Source organism: Bufo gargarizans, chromosome 8, assembly GCF_014858855.1.
Source record: "Bufo gargarizans isolate SCDJY-AF-19 chromosome 8, ASM1485885v1, whole genome shotgun sequence".
In the NCBI taxonomy this organism is placed as follows: Eukaryota; Metazoa; Chordata; class Amphibia; order Anura; family Bufonidae; genus Bufo; species Bufo gargarizans.
In genome coordinates this window covers 101142186-101160207 of record NC_058087.1, presented here as the reverse complement: position 1 = coordinate 101160207, position 18022 = coordinate 101142186, and positions in this window count along the sequence as shown.

Genomic DNA, 18022 nt, shown 5'->3' with positions numbered 1-18022 from the left:
TCTGCTATGACATGCAGACTGATTCTCTGCTGACATGAAGCCAGATTCTCTGTTACGGGACCTCTCTCCTCTGCCTGGGTGCCTGGGCCTAAATATATGCCAATGGACTGTTCCAATGTTGGGTGACGTGAAGCCTGATTCTCTGCTATGACATGCAGACTGATTCTCTGCTGACATGAAGCCAGATTCTCTGTTACGGGACCACTCTCCTCTGCCTGGGTGCTGGGCCTAAATATATGACAATGGACTGTTGCAGTGGTGGCTGACGTGAAGCCTGATTCTCTGCTATGACATGCAGACTGATTCTTTGCTGACATGAAGCCAGATTCTCTGTTACGGGAACTCTCTCCTCTGCCTGGGTGCTGGGCCTAAATATATGACAATGGACTGTTGCAGTGGTGGCTGACGTGAAGCCCGATTCTCTGCTATGACATGCAGACTGATTCTCTGCTGACATGAAGCCAGATTCTCTGTTACGGGACCTCTTTCCTCTGCCTGGGTGCTGGGCCTAAATATATGACAATGGACTGTTGCAGTGGTGGCTGACGTGAAGCCTGATTCTCTGCTATGACATGCAGACTGATTCTCTGCTGACATGAAGCCAGATTCTCTGTTACGGGACCTCTCTCCTGTGCCTGGGTGCCTGGGCCTAAATATATGCCAATGGACTGTTCTAATGTTGGGTGACGTGAAGCCTGTTTCTCTGCTATGACATGCAGACTGATTCTCTGCTGACATGAAGCCAGATTCTCTGTTACGGGACTTCTCTCCTCTGCCTGAGTGCTGGGCCTAAATATATGACAATGGGCTGTTACAGTGGTGGCTGACGTGAAGCCTGAATCTCTGCTATGACATGTAGACTGATTCTTTGCTGACATGAAGCTAGATTCTCTGTTACGGGACCTCTCTCCTCTGCCTGGGTGCTGGGCCTAAATATATGACAATGGACTGTTGCAGTGGTGGCTGACGTGAAGCCTGATTCTCTGCTATGACATGCAGACTGATTCTCTGCTGACATGAAGCCAGATTCTCTGTTACGGGACCTCTCTCCTCTGCCTGGGTGCTGGGCCTAAATATATGACAATGGACTGTTACAGTGGTGGCTGACGTGAAGCCTGACTCTCTGCTATGACATGCAGACTGATTATCTGCAGACATGAAGCCAGATTCTCTGTTACGGGACCTCTCTCCTCTGCCTGGGTGCTGGGCCTAAATATATGACAATGGACTGTTACAGTGGTGGCTGACGTGAAGCCTGATTCTCTACTATGACATGCAGACTGATTCTCTGCTGACATGAAGCCAGATTCTCTGTTACGGGACCTCTCTCCTCTGCCTGGGTGTTGGGCCTAAATATATGACAATGGACTGTTACAGTGGTGGCTGACGTGAAGCCTGATTCTCTGCTATGACATGCAGACTGATTCTCTGCTGACATGAAGCTAGATTCTCTGTTACGGGACCTCTCTCCTCTGCCTGGGTGCCTGGGCCTAAATATATGCCAATGGACTGTTCCAATGTTGGGTGACGTGAAGCCTGTTTCTCTGCTATGACATGCAGACTGATTCTCTGCTGACATGAAGCTAGATTCTCTGTTACGGGACCTCTCTCCTCTGCCTGGGTGCTGGGCCTAAATATATGACAATGGACTGTTGCAGTGGTGGCTGACGTGAAGCCTGATTCTCTGCTATGACATGCAGATTGATTCTCTGCTGACATGAAGCCATATTCTCTGTTACGGGACCTTTCTCCTCTGCCTGGGTGCTGGGCCTAAATATATGACAATGGACTGTTACAGTGGTGGCTGACGTGAAGACTGATTCTCTGCTTTGACACGCAGACTGATTCTCTGCTGACATGAAGCCAGATTCTCTGTTACGGGACCTCTCTCCTCTGCCTGGGTGCCTGGGCCTAAATATATGCCAATGGACTGTTCCAATGTTGGGTGACGTGAAGCCTGTTTCTCTGCTATGACATGCAGATTGATTCTCTGCTGACATGAAGCCAGATTCTCTGTTACGGGACCTCTCTCCTCTGCCTGGGTGCCTGGGCCTAAATATATGACAATGGACGGTTGCAGTGGTGGCTGACGTGAAGCCTGATTCTCTGCTATGACATGCAGACTGATTCTCTGCTGACATGAAGCCAGATTCTCTGTTACAGGACCTCTCTCCTCTGCCTGGGTGCCTGGGCCTAAATATATGACAATGGACTGTTCCAATGTTTGGTGACGTGAAGCCTGATTCTCTGCTATGATATGCAGACTGATTCTCTGCTGACATGAAGCCAGATTCTCTGTTACGGGACCTCTCTCCTCTGCCTGGGTGCTGGGCCTAAATATATGACAATGGACTGTTGCAGTGGTGGCTGACGTGAAGCCTGATTCTCTGCTATGACATGCAGACTGATTCTCTGCTGACATGAAGCCCGATTCTCTGTTACGGGACCTCTCTCCTCTGCCTTGGTGGTGGGCCTAAATATATGACAATGGACTGTTACAGTGGTGGCTGACGTGAAGCCTGATTCTCTGCTATGACATGCAGACTGATTCTCTGCTGACATGAAGCCAGATTCTCTGTTACGGGACCTCTCTCCTCTGCCTGGGTGCTGGGCCTAAATATATGCCAATGGACTCTTGCAGTGGTAGCTGACGTGAAGCCTGATTCTCTGCTATGGGACCTCTCTCCAATTGATATTGGTTAATTTTTATTTATATTTCCCTATCCACATTTGTTTGCAGAGGATTTACCTACATGTTTCTGCCTTTTGCAGCCTTCTAGCTCTTTCCTGGGCTGTTTTACAGCCTTTTTAGTGCCGAAAAGTTCGGGTCCCCATTGACTTCAATGGGGTTCGGGTTCGGGACGAAGTTCGGATCGGGTTCGGATCCCGAACCCGAACATTTCCGGGAAGTTCGGCCGAACTTCTCGAACCCGAACATCCAGGTGTCCGCTCAACTCTAGTTAATACATTTCACAAATTTGTCTGTTACATTGTTGGGTGAAATTCACCAATTTTGGGCTGTGATATACCCCTGCTCTACCTAGTAGACAGGTTAATACATTCCACTAATGTTTCTGTTAAATTGTCGGGTGAAATTCACAAATTTTTGGCTGTGATATACCCCTGCTCTACCTAATAGACAGGTTAATAAATTTCACAAATGTGTCTGTTACATTGATGGGTGAAATCATCCAATTTTTGGCTGTGACATACCTCTGCTCTACCTAGTAGACAGGTTAATAAATTTCACTAATTTGTCTGTTACATTGTCATGTGAAATTCACCAATTTTTGGCTGTGAAATACCCCTGCTCTACCTAGTGGACAGGTTAATACATTTTACAAATTTTTCTGTTACATTATCAAATGAAAGTCAACAATTTTTGGCTGTGATATACCCCTGCTCTACCTAGTGGACAGGTTAATAAATTTCACTAATTTGTCTGTTACATTATCGGGTGAAATTCCCCAATTTTTGGCTGTGATATACCCCTGCTCTACCTAGTAAACAGGGTAATAAATTTAACTAGTTTCTATGTTACATAGTTGGGTGACATTCACCAATTTTTGGCTGTGATATACCCCTGCTCTTCCTAGTGGACAAGGACATTTCACTAATTCGTCTGTTACATTTTTGGGTGACATTTTACAATTTTTGCAGTGATAAACACCTGCTCTGCAAAAGTGACAGGGACCTAATTTTTGTAAAATTGTCTGTTCAATTGATGGGTGACATGAACACAGTTTTGCCGTCAATAAACCCATGCTCTACATAGTTGACAGGGCCCAAAACATTTTTGAATCGTCTGTTCCATTGGTGGGTGACATTAACCCATTTTTTCCGATGAAAAACCCCTGCTCTGCATAGGTGACATCTTAAATTGGCCCTTTATTCGATCCTTCCGCTTTAATAACTTGTCCCACATTTCAGCTCCATCACATTGTAGCCATTGACCTCTTTTGGATGTGGTATACCTTTCTCACACTCCTCATCTGGCATGGAACCTTGATTCGCTACTAACCGTGATCAACATGGTAGGCGCAGAAAAGAACATTGAAAGTTGATAGAGCAGATATCCAATTGGATTGTGGACGTCACGGGGACGTGCAACATGGTGGAGCAGTATGTTTGCACATGCCTACACGTACTAACTGATGGGTCTGCCCCCTTCAACTTCTGGGTCTCCAAATTGGGCACATGGCCTGAGCTTGCCCTTTACACCTTGGAGGTGCTGGCCTGCCCTGCCCTGCAGCCAGTGTATTGTCTGAATATTTGTTTAGCACGGCTGGAAGGGGTTATCACCGGTTATATTTCCCAATGTTTTGTGGGTGTACCCTAATTTAAGCAGAAAAAATACAAATTTAAATCAAAAACCAGTATTGGCTTCCTCCTCCTCCACCACCGCTTCCACCTACACCAGGCATGTTCAAAGTGCGGCCCTCCAGCTGTTGCAAAACTACAACTCCTAGCATGCCCTAAAAGCTGTAAGCTATCCAGGCATGCTGGAAGTTGTAGTTTTGCAACAGCTGGAGGGCCGCACTTTGGACATGCCTGACCTACACCATCACATCCACCGCCTCCTCAGCCTCCTACTCCATATGGACCTCGTCCTCCTAGATCAAGATTATTATTTTTTAATTTTATATATTTTGTTATTTTAAGTCATTTCCCTATCCACATTTGTTTGCAGAGCACTTGCCATGCTCTTAACCACATTTTAATGCCATTTGCAGCCCTCCAGCCTTTTCCATTTTTTTAGAGCCATTGACTTTAATGGGGTTCGGAGTCAAGTTCGGGTTTCAGAACTCAAACTTTTTTGTGAAGTTCGGCCGAACCCGTCGAACCGGAACATACAGATGTCCGGTCAACTCTAGTGGCAAGGTGACATAGTGTAGAGGTGGCAGCAGCATCAGCAGACCACAGAGTGGCAAGGTGACATAGTGTGGAGGTGGCAGCAGCATCAGGAGACCACAGATTGACCCGGTGACAGAGTGGGGAGGTGGTCGGCAATACCAGTACCAGCTGAAAATGGTGGGTGAAAAAAGGAGCAAATGGCATTAGATGTGTGGCATCAGGCGGGTGGCAGCATCAGAAAAGTAGCTGAGGCAGGTAGCTACAAGAAAATGGTCTCTTTTGTTAAAGTTTTGGTGTGGCACCATGGATGATCTAGTCTGATGCATCAGGCATTGGTGGGTGGAAATCCTGGCTGTTCCACGCCTGATTCATCTTGACAAAGGTAAGTCTCTCCCAATTTTGGGTGGACAGGCGAATTCCTCTTGGGGTAACTATGGCCCCTGCCACAGTAAACCCCCACTCTGATGCCACACTACTGGCCGGGCAGGACAGCTTTTCCAGGACAAGCTCTGCCAGTTGCGACCACAAATCCAGCTTGGCTGCTCAGTAGGCCAGCGGACCTTCATGGCAAGGTGCTGTCCAATTATTGAATAGAAAAAACGGCTGGCACTCACTATGTGGTTCACATCAAACAACTAATTTATTTACCGCCAATTCACCATGGAATAACAGCAGCAATGGATACAATTTATAATACAAACAATATAGTATTTAAAAAAACGTTTAAAAAAACCCCTAAAAAGAATAAAATATAAAACAGTAAAATATATAAAACACTGATTATATAGCTGTAGAAATGTTACACAATAAGATCTCCTGGATAAATGTTAGATTCGATATGTGTGTCACAATAATCCTTTGCCTGATGGCAATTGGTATCCAAGTCAGTTATATTTCAGAACCTGTATCTTTGAATGTGAAACACTGCCAAGTCAGTTCAATATCCACAGTGGATTAATTTGATCGATCCGGAAGCTGCAATGGCTTATGATATCAAATACTGTTAGAGGATGTTGTATCCCTCTTGTGTATTTAAATATAGCAGTCCTTCTAATACGGCTTTCAATACTTTTGCCTGTAGAAGAATGTCGCTTACCCGTCCCAGGGAATCTTTAGCAGTCGGATTCGGCCGCTCGTTGCACCGCTCACTTTCGGCGTCCTCGCTCTCTGGTGTTTGTCACGTGGTATCCCAGAAGTATCGCGGGACTTGGAAACTTTGTTCCGATGTTCCTATGAGTGGTGTTACTTGAGATACGAAAAATGGAGCGCTCCACTTCTGAAGAAATAATCTAGATCTTGTCGGTCATGTCCCAAATGTTGCTGTATTCAGGGATATAACGCTAAACGCGTTTCGAGGACTTCAATCCTCTTCCTCAGTATCTTTTTTCAAACGTTTTTTTAAATACTATATTGTTTGTATTATAAATTGTATCCATTGCTGCTATTATTCCATGGTGAATTGGCGGTAAATAAATTAGTTGTTTGATGTGAACCACATAGTGAGTGCCAGCCGTTTTTTCTATTCAATTTCTCATTTTTTTGGACTGACTGAGTGAGCAGTTTTTCGACTAGAGCACCCTTACCTGACTGAGGAGGGTGGTGAGCTATCCACAAACTTTTCAATTTGCTGTCCAATTATGCCTTCACCTTCTAGTTCAGGTCCTGCTCCAGGTCTAGCTGCTGCTGGTGGTGAGTAGTTTCTTCACTAGGCGGGTGAAGAAAACTGCTCATCAGCGACTCTAGACTTAAGTTACTGCTGATGGAGCTGGAACTGCTCCTAACCCCCCACCCTGCCACAACAGTCATGGCAGAAGAACGTGAGCGCAGAGGGCCCCCCGGTCAGACCTGCGAGAGGAAGGACGATGTTGCAGATAGGAAGGTAGAGAGCCTGAAGTCATCCCTCTGCCAAATGGTGACAATTCGGCTGTCACTAAGCAAGCAAGTGAGCATGCATCGGGCCATTTGTGCAAGGGACTCGGAGGGACTCCCTGCCTACATCTCCACTGTATACTGCCATGGTGTGTCTGGGTCCTCTGCCTCATTTTCCTCATCACCCTGCAGCTCCTCTAGCGGCTCCTGCTCCTCATCTCCTGTCACCTGTGTAGAAAAACAACCCATTTTGCTACACATTGCTTGTGCTCCAATGTCCTCCTCCTACGGTTCAGCCCCCACAGGGCTCATGTGGCCGTGAGATCTAGGCGCCATGTCTCCAGTCCCCTGACCAGCCAGCATCTGTTCCAGGACATGAAGCAGTGGAATGATGGTGTGCATCCTGTAGTCCTGGTGACTGACAAATAACGTGGTATCCTCAAAGTGCCTGAGCAAACGGCAGGTGTCACACATGAGCTGCCACTGGCTGACATCGAAGTTACACAGGGGAGTACTTGTCACAGTGTAGGGGGAGGGGAGGAACAACAGAATGACAACAGAAGGAAAATGACCAGGAACTAGGCCTCAAGGCTAGGGAAAGGGAAATGGTCACCACCTAAGGAAACCCTAAACCTATCCCTGACTCCTGTCAGTATGAATAGACCCTGAAGGTGGTTATATTCATACACCGGCAACCTAGGTCCTAGTAACCCTGAAAATCCCTAGGTTTAGTGACAGGGTCTGAGACTACCGGTTCCTTCCCAGTTGAATGAACCAGCATCTCCCTGAGGCCTAGTAAACAACAAGTAAATGGGAGCAACAAAATACCAAGAGAAGTACACTTATCTACAACAGAAAATGTATGAGCAGGAACACCCCAGCTCTTCCAACTCTAGGCAGAGAATATCAACCGCATGGAGGAAGAGGAAGATGTTCTAAGTTTGCTGTCTAAAGTGAAGACAAATAAGTCACAGGGGCCTGATGAGATACACCCAAAATTATTAAAAGAGCTTAGTGGTGAGCGGGCAAAACCGTTAACAGATTTATTTAACCAATCATTAGTAACAGGAGTCGTCCCGGAAGATTGGAAATTGGCAAATGTCGTGCCCATTCACAAGAAAGGTAGTAGGGAGGAATCAAGCAACTATAGACCAGTGAGTCTGACATCAATAGTAGGCAAATTAATGGAAACCCTATTAAAGGATAGGATTGTGGAACATCTAAAATCCCATGGATTGCAAGATGAAAAACAACATGGGTTTACTTCAGGGAGATCATGTCAAACAAATCTTATAGATTTTTTTTGACTGGGTGACTAAAATAATAGACGGTGGAGGTGCAGTAGACATCGCTTATCTAGATTTTAGTAAGGCTTTTGACACTGTCCCACATAGAAGACTTATCAATAAACTGCAGTCATTGAGCATGGATTCCCATATTGTTGAGTGGATTAGGCAGTGGCTGAGTGACAGACAACAAAGGGTTGTAGTCAATGGAGAACATTCAAAACAAGGTCATGTTACCAGTGGGATACCACAGGGATCTGTACTGGGACCAATTTTGTTTAATATCTTCATAAGTGATATTGCAAAAGGCCTCGATGGTAAGGTTTGTCTTTTTGCTGATGACACAAAGATATGTAACAGGGTTGATGTTCCTGGAGGGAAACGCCAAATGGAAAAGGATTTAGGAAAAATAGAAGAATGGTCAGAACTCTGGCAACTGAAATTTAATGTGGATAAGTGCAAGATAATGCACCTGGGGCGTAAAAACCCAAGGGCAGAATATAGAATATTTGACACAGTCCTGACCTCAGTATCTGAGGAAAGGGATTTAGGAGTAATTATTTCAGAAGACTTAAAGGTGGGAAGACAATGTAATAGAGCAGCACGAAATGCCAGCAGAATGCTTGGATGTATAGGGAGAGGTATAAGCAGTAGAAAGAGTGAAGTGCTTATGCCGCTGTACAGAACACTGGTGAGACCTCACTTGGAGTATTGTGCGCAGTACTGGAGGCCATATCTCCAGAAGGATATAGATACTCTAGAGAGAGTTCAGAGAAGAGCTACTAAACTAATACATGGATTGCAGGATAAAACTTACCAGGAAAGGTTAAAAGACCTTAATATGTATAGCTTGGAAGAAAGAAGAGACAGAGGGGATATGATAGAAACTTTTAAATACATAAAGGGAATCAACTCGGTAAAGGAGGAGAGCATATTTAAAAGAAGAAAAACTACCACAAGAGGACACAGTTTTAAATTAGAGGGGCAAAGGTTTAAAAGTAATATAAGGAAGTATTACTTTACTGAGAGAGTAGTGGATGCATGGAATAGCCTTCCTGCAGAAGTGGTAGCTGCAAATACAGTGAAGGAGTTTAAGCATGCATGGGATAGGCATAAGGCTATCCTTCATATAAGATAGGGCCAGGGACTATTCATAGGATTCAGATATATTGGGCAGACTAGATGGGCCAAATGGTTCTTATCTGCCGACACATTCTATGTTTCTATGTTTCTATGGTATGAAGTGCAAGTCCAGACTAAATAGAGGAGCAGTAATGACCACAAGCTTCACCTAAAACAAGAGGTGTGGTCATTACCAACAACACTGCAACAAGTGAAAACAGGCTGTTAGATGACCTAACATGCAGCCGGTCTTTCAGATCTTCTAACCTCTATCACTGGAGGGACCATAACAGTACTCCTGTCTGCTGGGATCATCAAGAAATCGTTTATGGCTTTTCTCTGTTCGTATAGGCGGTCCAACATATGTAGGGTGGAATTCCAACGGGTGGAAACTGCGCATACCAGCCTATGTTGGGGGATGCCGTTCTGCTGCTGCAGTTCAAGGAGGGTGTGGTGTGCTTTGCGGTACATGGGTGGCTTAAGTGCATGCAAAGTTTCCTGGCCATTTTTAGGATATCTTGCATATGGGTGAAATACTTCAGAAACCACTTGGCAACCAGATTGAAAACGTGTGCCATGCAGGGTGCATGGCTCAGCCCTCCTTGACGCAGTGCTGACACCATTTTTACTGTTGTCGGTCACCATGGTTCTGATTTTGAGTTGTCGCAGAGAAATCCAGGATTCAATTTCTTGATGAAGGACACAGAGCAGTTCCTTCCCTGTATGACTCAGTTTGCCTAGTCAAACAAGGTGCAGAACAGGGTGACAACACCGTGCTCTGCACATGTGATATTCTGGAAGGGCACTGTGAATTGTCTATGCAGTGGAGGCTGAGGACACAGTGGAGGATGAGAAGGCAGAGGCAGACATTGTCAGAGGACCAACAGCGTGACAACGTGGAGGCGGAAGTGGCGTCCCCTGGCCAAGATGCTGGTATGGCTGTGCAGGAACCACTTTCACTGAGTGGGCTGTAAAGGACATGTATTGTCCTTGAACGTAGTCATAGCTCCACACGTCGGTGCTGCCCTGCACTTTGGCAGACACCGACATGCTCACGGACTCGCCCACCTTCTTTTCTACATACGCATGCAGGGCTGGTACTGCCTTTTTGGCAAAGAAACGACGGCTTGGGACTCTCCACCTCAGCTCGGCACAAGTCATCAGTTCTCTGAAAGGTGCAGAGTCCACGACTTGGAAAGGGAGGGACTTCAGCACCAGCAACTTGGACAGGAACACGTTCAGCTTCTGCACTGTTGGACAAGTGTACGCATACTGTTGTCTCTTGGCAATTACTTCAGTGATCGATTGCTGACGGAATGACTGACGAGGAGTAGGAGGAGGAGCAGGAGCGTTGGGACCAGCAGATGGGAAGGACAGACTGTTCCCTTCGGCTGAGGTGGTGGAGTCTTGGCTGCCTGAAATTGGGTGCGTTCCACTGAGTGGTTGTCACGGATGATGTTGCAGAAAACTAGAAGTCACAAATAAAGATCCAACTGACTTGATCCCAAACTAAGGAACATATGGGTGAGCCCTATAAAAGCCCTAGAGCTCTCCCTGACTGCTCAGCCCATACAAAGATCTTAATTTTCTTAATGATAGAAAATTGGATGCCCTCGTACCTAGACTGAGTGACACATTAACCACTTCAGCCCCGCTAGGTGAAACCCCCTTCATGACCAGAGCACTTTTTACACTTCGGCACTACACTACTTTCACCGTTTATCGCTCGGTCATGCAACTTACCATACAAATGAATTTTACCTCCTTTTCTTCTCACTAATAGAGCTTTCATTTGGTGGTATTTTATTGCTGCTGGCATTTTTACTTTTTTTGTTATTAATCAAAATGTAACGATTTTTTTGCAAAAAAATGACATTTTTCACTTTCAGCTGTAAAATTTTGCAAAAAAAACGACATCCATATATAAATTTTTCGCCAAATTTATTGTTCTACATGTCTTTGATAAAAAAAAAATGTTTGGGCAAAAAAAAAAATGGTTTGGGTAAAAGTTATAGCATTTACAAACTATGGTACAAAAATGTGAATTTCCGCTTTTTGAAACAGCTCTGACTTTCTGAGCACCTGTCATGATTCCTGAGGTTCTACAATGCCCAAACAGTAGAAAACCCCCACAAATGACCCCATTTTGGAAAGTAGACACCCTAAGGTATTCGCTGATGGGCATAGTGAGTTCATAGAACTTTTTATTTTTTGTCACAAGTTAGCGGAAAATGATGATGATTTTATTTTTTTAATTTTTTCTTACAAAGTCTCATATTCCACTAACTTGCGACAAAAAATAAAAAATTCTAGGAACTCACCATGCCCCTCACAGAATACCTTGGGGTGTCTTCTTTCCAAAATGGGGTCACTTGTGGGGTAGTTATACTGCCCTGGCAATTTAGGGGCCCAAATGTGTGAGAAGAACTTTGCAATCAAAATGTGTAAAAAATGACCGGTGAAATCCAAAAGGTGCACTTTGGAATATGTGCCCCTTTGCCCACCTTGGCAGCAAAAAAGTGTGACACATCTGGTATCGCCGTACTCAGGAGAAGTTGGGGAATGTGTTTTGGGGTGTCATTTTACATATACCCATGCTGGGTGAGAAAAATATCTTGGTCAAATGCCAACTTTGTATAAAAAAATGGGAAAAGTTGTCTTTTGCCAAGATATTTCTCTCATCCAGCATGGGTATATGTAAAATGACACCCCAAAACACATTCCCCAACTTCTGCTGAGTACGGCGATACCAGATGTGTCACACTTTTTTGCTGCCAAGGTGGGCAAAGGGGCACATATTCCAAAGTGCACCTTTCAGATTTTGCAGGCCATTTTTTACACATTTTGATTGCAAGGTACTTCTCACACATTTGGGCCCCTAAATTGCCAGGGCAGTATAACTACGCCACAAGTGACCCCATTTTGGAAAGAAGACACCCCAAGGTATTCCATGAGGGGCATGGCGAGTTCCTAAAAGTTTTTATTTTTTGTCACAAGTTAGCGGAAAATGATGATTTTTTTTTTTCTCTTTTTTCCTTACAAAGTCTCATATTCCACTAACTTGCGACAAAAAATAAAAAATTCTAGGAACTCGCCATGCCCCTCACGGAATACCTTGGGGTGTCTTCTTTCCAAAATGGGGTCACTTGTGGCGTAGTTATACTGCCCTGGCAATTTAGGGGCCCAAATGTGTGAGAAGTACTTTGCAATCAAAATCTGTAAAAAATGGCCTGCAAAATCTGAAAGGTGCACTTTGGAATATGTGCCCCTTTGCTCACCTTGGCAGCAAAAAAGTGTAACACATCTGGTATCGCCGTACTCAGGAGAAGTTGGGGAATGTGTTTTGGGGTGTCATTTTACATATACCCATGCTGGGTGAGAAAAATATCTTGGTCAAATGCCAACTTTGTATAAAAAAATGGGAAAAGTTGTCTTTTGCCAAGATATTTCTCTCATCCAGCATGGGTATATGTAAAATGACACCCCAAAACACATTCCCCAACTTCTCCTGAGTACGGCGATACCAGATGTGTGACACTTTTTTGCAGCCTAGATGCGCAAAGGGGCCCAAATTCCTTTTAGGAGGGCATTTTTAGACATTTAGATCCCAGACTTCTTCTCACGCTTTAGGGCCCCTAAAAAGCCAGGGCAGTATAAATACCCCACATGTGACCCCACTTTGGAAAGAAGACACCCCAAGGTATCCAATGAGGGGCCTGGCAAGTTCATAGAATTTTTTTTTTTTTTGCATAAGTTAGCGGAAATTGATTTTTATTTTTTTCTCACAAAGTCTCACTTTCCGCTAACTTAGGACAAAAATTTAAATCTTTCATGGACTCAATATGCCCCTCAGCAAATACCTTGGGGTGTCTTCTTTCCAAAATGGGGTCAGTTGTGGGGTGTTTGTACTGCCCTGGCATTTGAGGGTCTTCGCAATCATTACATGTATGGCCAGCATTAGGAGTTTCTGCTATTCTCCTTATATTGAGCATACAGGTAATGAGATTTTTTTTTCCGTTCAGCCTCTGGGCTGAAAGAAAAAAATGAACGGCACAGATTTCTTCATTCGCATCGATCAATGTGGATGAAAAAATCTCTGCCCAAAAAAAAAAATGGAGGGGAAAGGCGTCTGCCAGGACATAGGAGCTCCGCCCTACATCCATACCCACTTAGCTCGTATGCCCTGGCAAACAAGATTTCTCCATTCGCATCAATCGATGTGGATGAATAAATCATTGCCGGGATTTTTTTTTTTTTTTATATATATACAAAGTGTTTGCCAAAGCATAGGAACGCCGCCTCCTCCTCAGCTCGTATGCCTCGGCAAACGTATCTGTCACTGCAGAGGAGAAAATCCCGTCTTGCAGCGCCGCATACACCGACTTGCGTGTAATCTGACAGCAGCGCAATGCTTCTGTCAGAATGCACATCGGTGCTGCAGCTAGTAGATCGGTTGGTCCACCTGGAAGGTAAAAAAAGAAAAAAAAAAAAAAAAAAACAGGCCGCAACGCAATAATTTTATTAACTTTGCAACAGAACATGTAACTTTAACTTTTTTAACTGAACATTAACGTGTTTGCTTACTGGTGTGTTTTTTTTGTTGTTTTTTTGTTTTTTTACCTTTATAGAACAAACCTCTCCTTCCCCATGGGTCAATGTGCAAAGCGCAAATCGCCCAAAGATGTGGCGAAGTGCGTTATGCACTTTGTCCCATGTGAAAGGAGACGTTTGCAGCAGCAGTGAGTGAATGGGCCCTAATAGCCCTGTGTGCCTGTCCTGGTGAGATGATCCCTATGCTAATAGTGTACCTGTGAGTGGTACTTCCGGAAACACTCTCCAAAGCATAGGGCAGGGTGGTCCGGACAGTCAGGACAGAAATAGCGGGTGTCACGCCTTATTCCACTCCTGCTACAGACACGACATCTTTTTCGGGGTGACTGTTGGGTTGAGGTACCAGGAATGACATTGGGGAAATGTCGCTCGTGTAGACGGCTAACTACACTGGTGGTTGGGGCCACGGAACCTCCTGGATACAGGAGGTTCTCGATGATCTCTTCCTGAAATTTGAGGAAGGATCCAGTTCTCCCAGCCTTACTGTAGAGAACAAAACTATTGTACAGAGCCAATTGAATTAAATATACAGACACCTTCTTATACCAGCGTCTGGTGCGTCGGGAAACTAAATACGGAGACAACATCTGGTCATTGAAGTCGACCCCTCCCATGTGGAGGTTATAGTCGTGGACTGAGAGGGGCTTTTCAATGACACGGGTTGCTCGCTCAATTTGTATTGTCGTGTCTGCGTGAATGGAGGAGAGCATGTAAACGTCACGCTTGTCTCTCCATTTCACCGCGAGCAGTTCTTCGTTACACAGTGCGGCCCTCTGCCCCCTTGCAAGACGGGTGGTAACGAGCCGTTGGGGGAAGCCCGCGCGACTAGTTCGCGCGGTACCACAGGCGCCAATCCGTTCTAGAAACAAATGCCTAAAGAGAGCCACACTTGTGTAAAAATTGTCCACATAAAGATGGTACCCCTTGCCGAATAAGGGTGACACCAAGTCCCAAACTGTCTTCCCACTGCTCCCCAGGTAGTCAGGGCAACCGACCGGCTCCAGGGTCTGATCTTTTCCCTCATAGACCCGAAATTTGTGGGTATAGCCTGTGGCCCTTTCACAGAGCTTATACAATTTGATCCCATACCGGGCGCGCTTGCTTGGGATGTATTGTTTGAAGCCAAGGCGCCCGGTAAAATGTATCAGGGACTCGTCTATGCAGATGTTTTGCTCTGGGGTATAAATATCTGCAAATTTCTGGTTGAAATGGTCTATGAGGGGCCGAATTTTGTGGAGCCGGTCAAAAGCAGGGTGGCCCCTGGGACGGGAGGCAGTGTTGTCACTAAAGTGCAGGAACCGCAGGATGGCCTCAAAACGTGCCCTGGACATGGCAGCAGAGAACATGGGCATGTGATGAATCGGGTTCGTGGACCAATATGACCGCAATTCATGCTTTTTTGTCAGGCCCATGTTGAGGAGGAGGCCCAGAAAAGTTTTAAGTTCGGAAACTTGGACTGGTTTCCACCGGAAAGGCTGGGCATAAAAGCTTCCCGGGTTAGCGGTGATAAATTGTGTGGCATACCTGTTTGTTTCGGCCACAACTATGTCTAAAAGCTCCGCAGTCAAGAACAGCTCAAAAAATCCCAGGGCCGAACCGATCTGAGCCGTCTCAACCCGAACTCCAGACTGGGCAGTGAAAGGGAAAACTACAGGTGCGGCTGAAGTTGGGGACTGCCAATCAGGGTTTGCCAGCACCTCTGGGATTCTAGGGGCTCTACGGGCACGTCTTTGCGGTGGCTGCGACGGGGTCACTACTGCACGTGCCACCGTACCAGCTTCAACTGCCCTTCTGGTGCTCGCTACTTCACCAGGTTGTACGGCAGTGCTGGTACTAGGTCCAGGGAGGGCTGGGCTGCTGGTGTATGCCTCACCACGTAATCCGACAGCACCAGCCCCACTCTGCTGCTCTTGAAGCAGATCCTGCGCAACCTGCGGTCTAGCGACACAGGGCCGGGTACGCCTAGTGGTATCAGGGACCTCAGCCTCCTCGTCCGAACTTTGGGTCAGAGAGCCACTGCTTTCTACAGGTTTGTATTCTGACCCGCTGGATTCATCAGATGAGGGTTCCCACTCCTCATCCGACTGGGTCAGAAGCCTGTAGGCCTCTTCAGAAGAATACCCCCTGTTAGACATGTGGGCAACTAAATTTAGGGGTATTCCCTGAGACTACCCAAGAAAAAAAAAGCAAGTCTGTCTTACAAAGGGGAGGCTAGCGAAGTACCGGAGGCCGCTGCGGTTGATAAAAAATATCAAAACTGATTTTTTTATCGCCGCAGTGCGTGTAAAGTGAATGTGCAGTGATCAAAAAATAATTTTTTTTTTGTCACTGCGGTGGGGCGGGTGTGGGCGAACGCACGTGTGGGCGACCGATCAGGCCTGATCGGGCAAACACTGCGTTTTGGGTGGAGGGCGAACTAAAGTGACACTAGTACTATTATAGATCTGACCGTGATCAGTTTTGATCACTTCCAGATACTATAAAAGTACAAATGCTGATTAGCGATATGCTAATCAGCGAATAACGGACTGCGGTGCGGTGGGCTGGGCGCTAACTGATCGCTAACTACCTAACCAAGGGACCTAAACTATACCTAAAACCTAACGGTCAATAACAGTGGAAAAAAAAAGTGACAGTTTGCACTGATCACTTTTTTCTTTTCACTTGTGATTGACAGGGGTGATCAAAGGGGTGATCAAAGGGTTAATTGGGGTTCAGGGGGGTGATCAGGGGCTATAGTGTAGTGTTTGGTGTACTCACTGTGAAGCCTGCTCCTCTGTGGATCCAACCGACGAAAAGAACCAGCAGAGGAGCAGGCAGCCATATAACAGATCATATTTACAAATATGATCTGCTATCTGGCACTTTGATTGGATTTTTTAAAAATCAGCAACCTGCCAGCCACGATCATTGGCTGGCAGGTTGCTGACGAAATACATCTCGATGAAATGCCGGCGCGAACTGCGCACGCGCGGGCGCATACTCGCGTCATCTCGCGTCTCGCGAGATGACGCGTATATGCGTGACTGTGCGCAGTTCTGCCACCTCCGGACCGCACATCTGCGTTAGGCGGTCCGGAGGTGGTTAAAACGCTACAATAGTGAGGGGACACGACCACCGGCTCCCTTCACTTAATACGGAGGGAGTCAGGGTCACCTAGAATCAAGCCAACAGGAAAACACAAATAAAGGAAAAGACTTACTGAGGAACCAGCAGTTGCAGCATCTAGCAGTGAGCACAATCCAGGAAGTTGTATAAACTGCAAAGTGATGCAGTATGGGAGGGGATATAAAGGGATGCAATCAGTGCAACTAGATGACAGCTGAGAGAGGGAAACGAGATGACAAAACGAAACCAAAACAAAAGAACCTCAAGCAACAGGTACTGAAGGACGTCTATCAGAGCGTCTCAGAGATCTGGCAGTGACAGTACCCCTCCTTCTACAAGTGGACTCCGAACACTCAGAGCCCACCTTCTCAGGATGGGACCTATGGAAAGCCCTGATGAGACAAGTGGCCTTAATGTCTGCCACTGGGACGACCCACATCCTCTCCTCAGGACCATAACCCTCCCAATGAACGAGGTACTGGAGAGAACCGTGGATTATGCAAGAATCCACAATCCTAGAGACCTGAAATTCAAGATTACCATCAACCACAATCGGAGGAGGAGGCAGAGAGGAGGGTACAGTGGGTTGAACATAAGGTTTTAATAGGGACTTGTGAAAAACAATATGGATCTTCCAAGTCTGAGGAAGATCAAGACGAAAGGCAACGGGATTGATGACAGACAATATCTTGTAAGGCCCAATAAACTTAGGACCCAACTTCCAGGAGGAAACCTTCAAATTTGATATTCTTAGTAGACAACCACACCAGATCACCCACATTCAGGTCCAGACCAGGCACACGTCTCTTATCCGCCACACGCTTATATCTCTCACTCATCCTCTTCAGATTACCCTGAATCTTTTGCCAAATAAATGACAAAGACGAGGAGAATCTCTCCTCATCAGGTAAACCAGAAGACCCGTCTCCAGAGAATGTCCCAAAATGCCGATGAAACCCATATGAACCAAAAAATTGTGACTTATCCGAGGACTCCTGACGACAGTTATTTAACCACTTCAATCCTGCTAGCTGAAACCCCCCTAATGACCAGGGCACTTTTTACACTTCTGCACTACACTACTTTCACCGTTTATTGCTCGGTCATGCAACTTACCACCCAAATGAATTTTACCTCCTTTTCTTCTCACTAATAGAGCTTTCCTTTGGTGG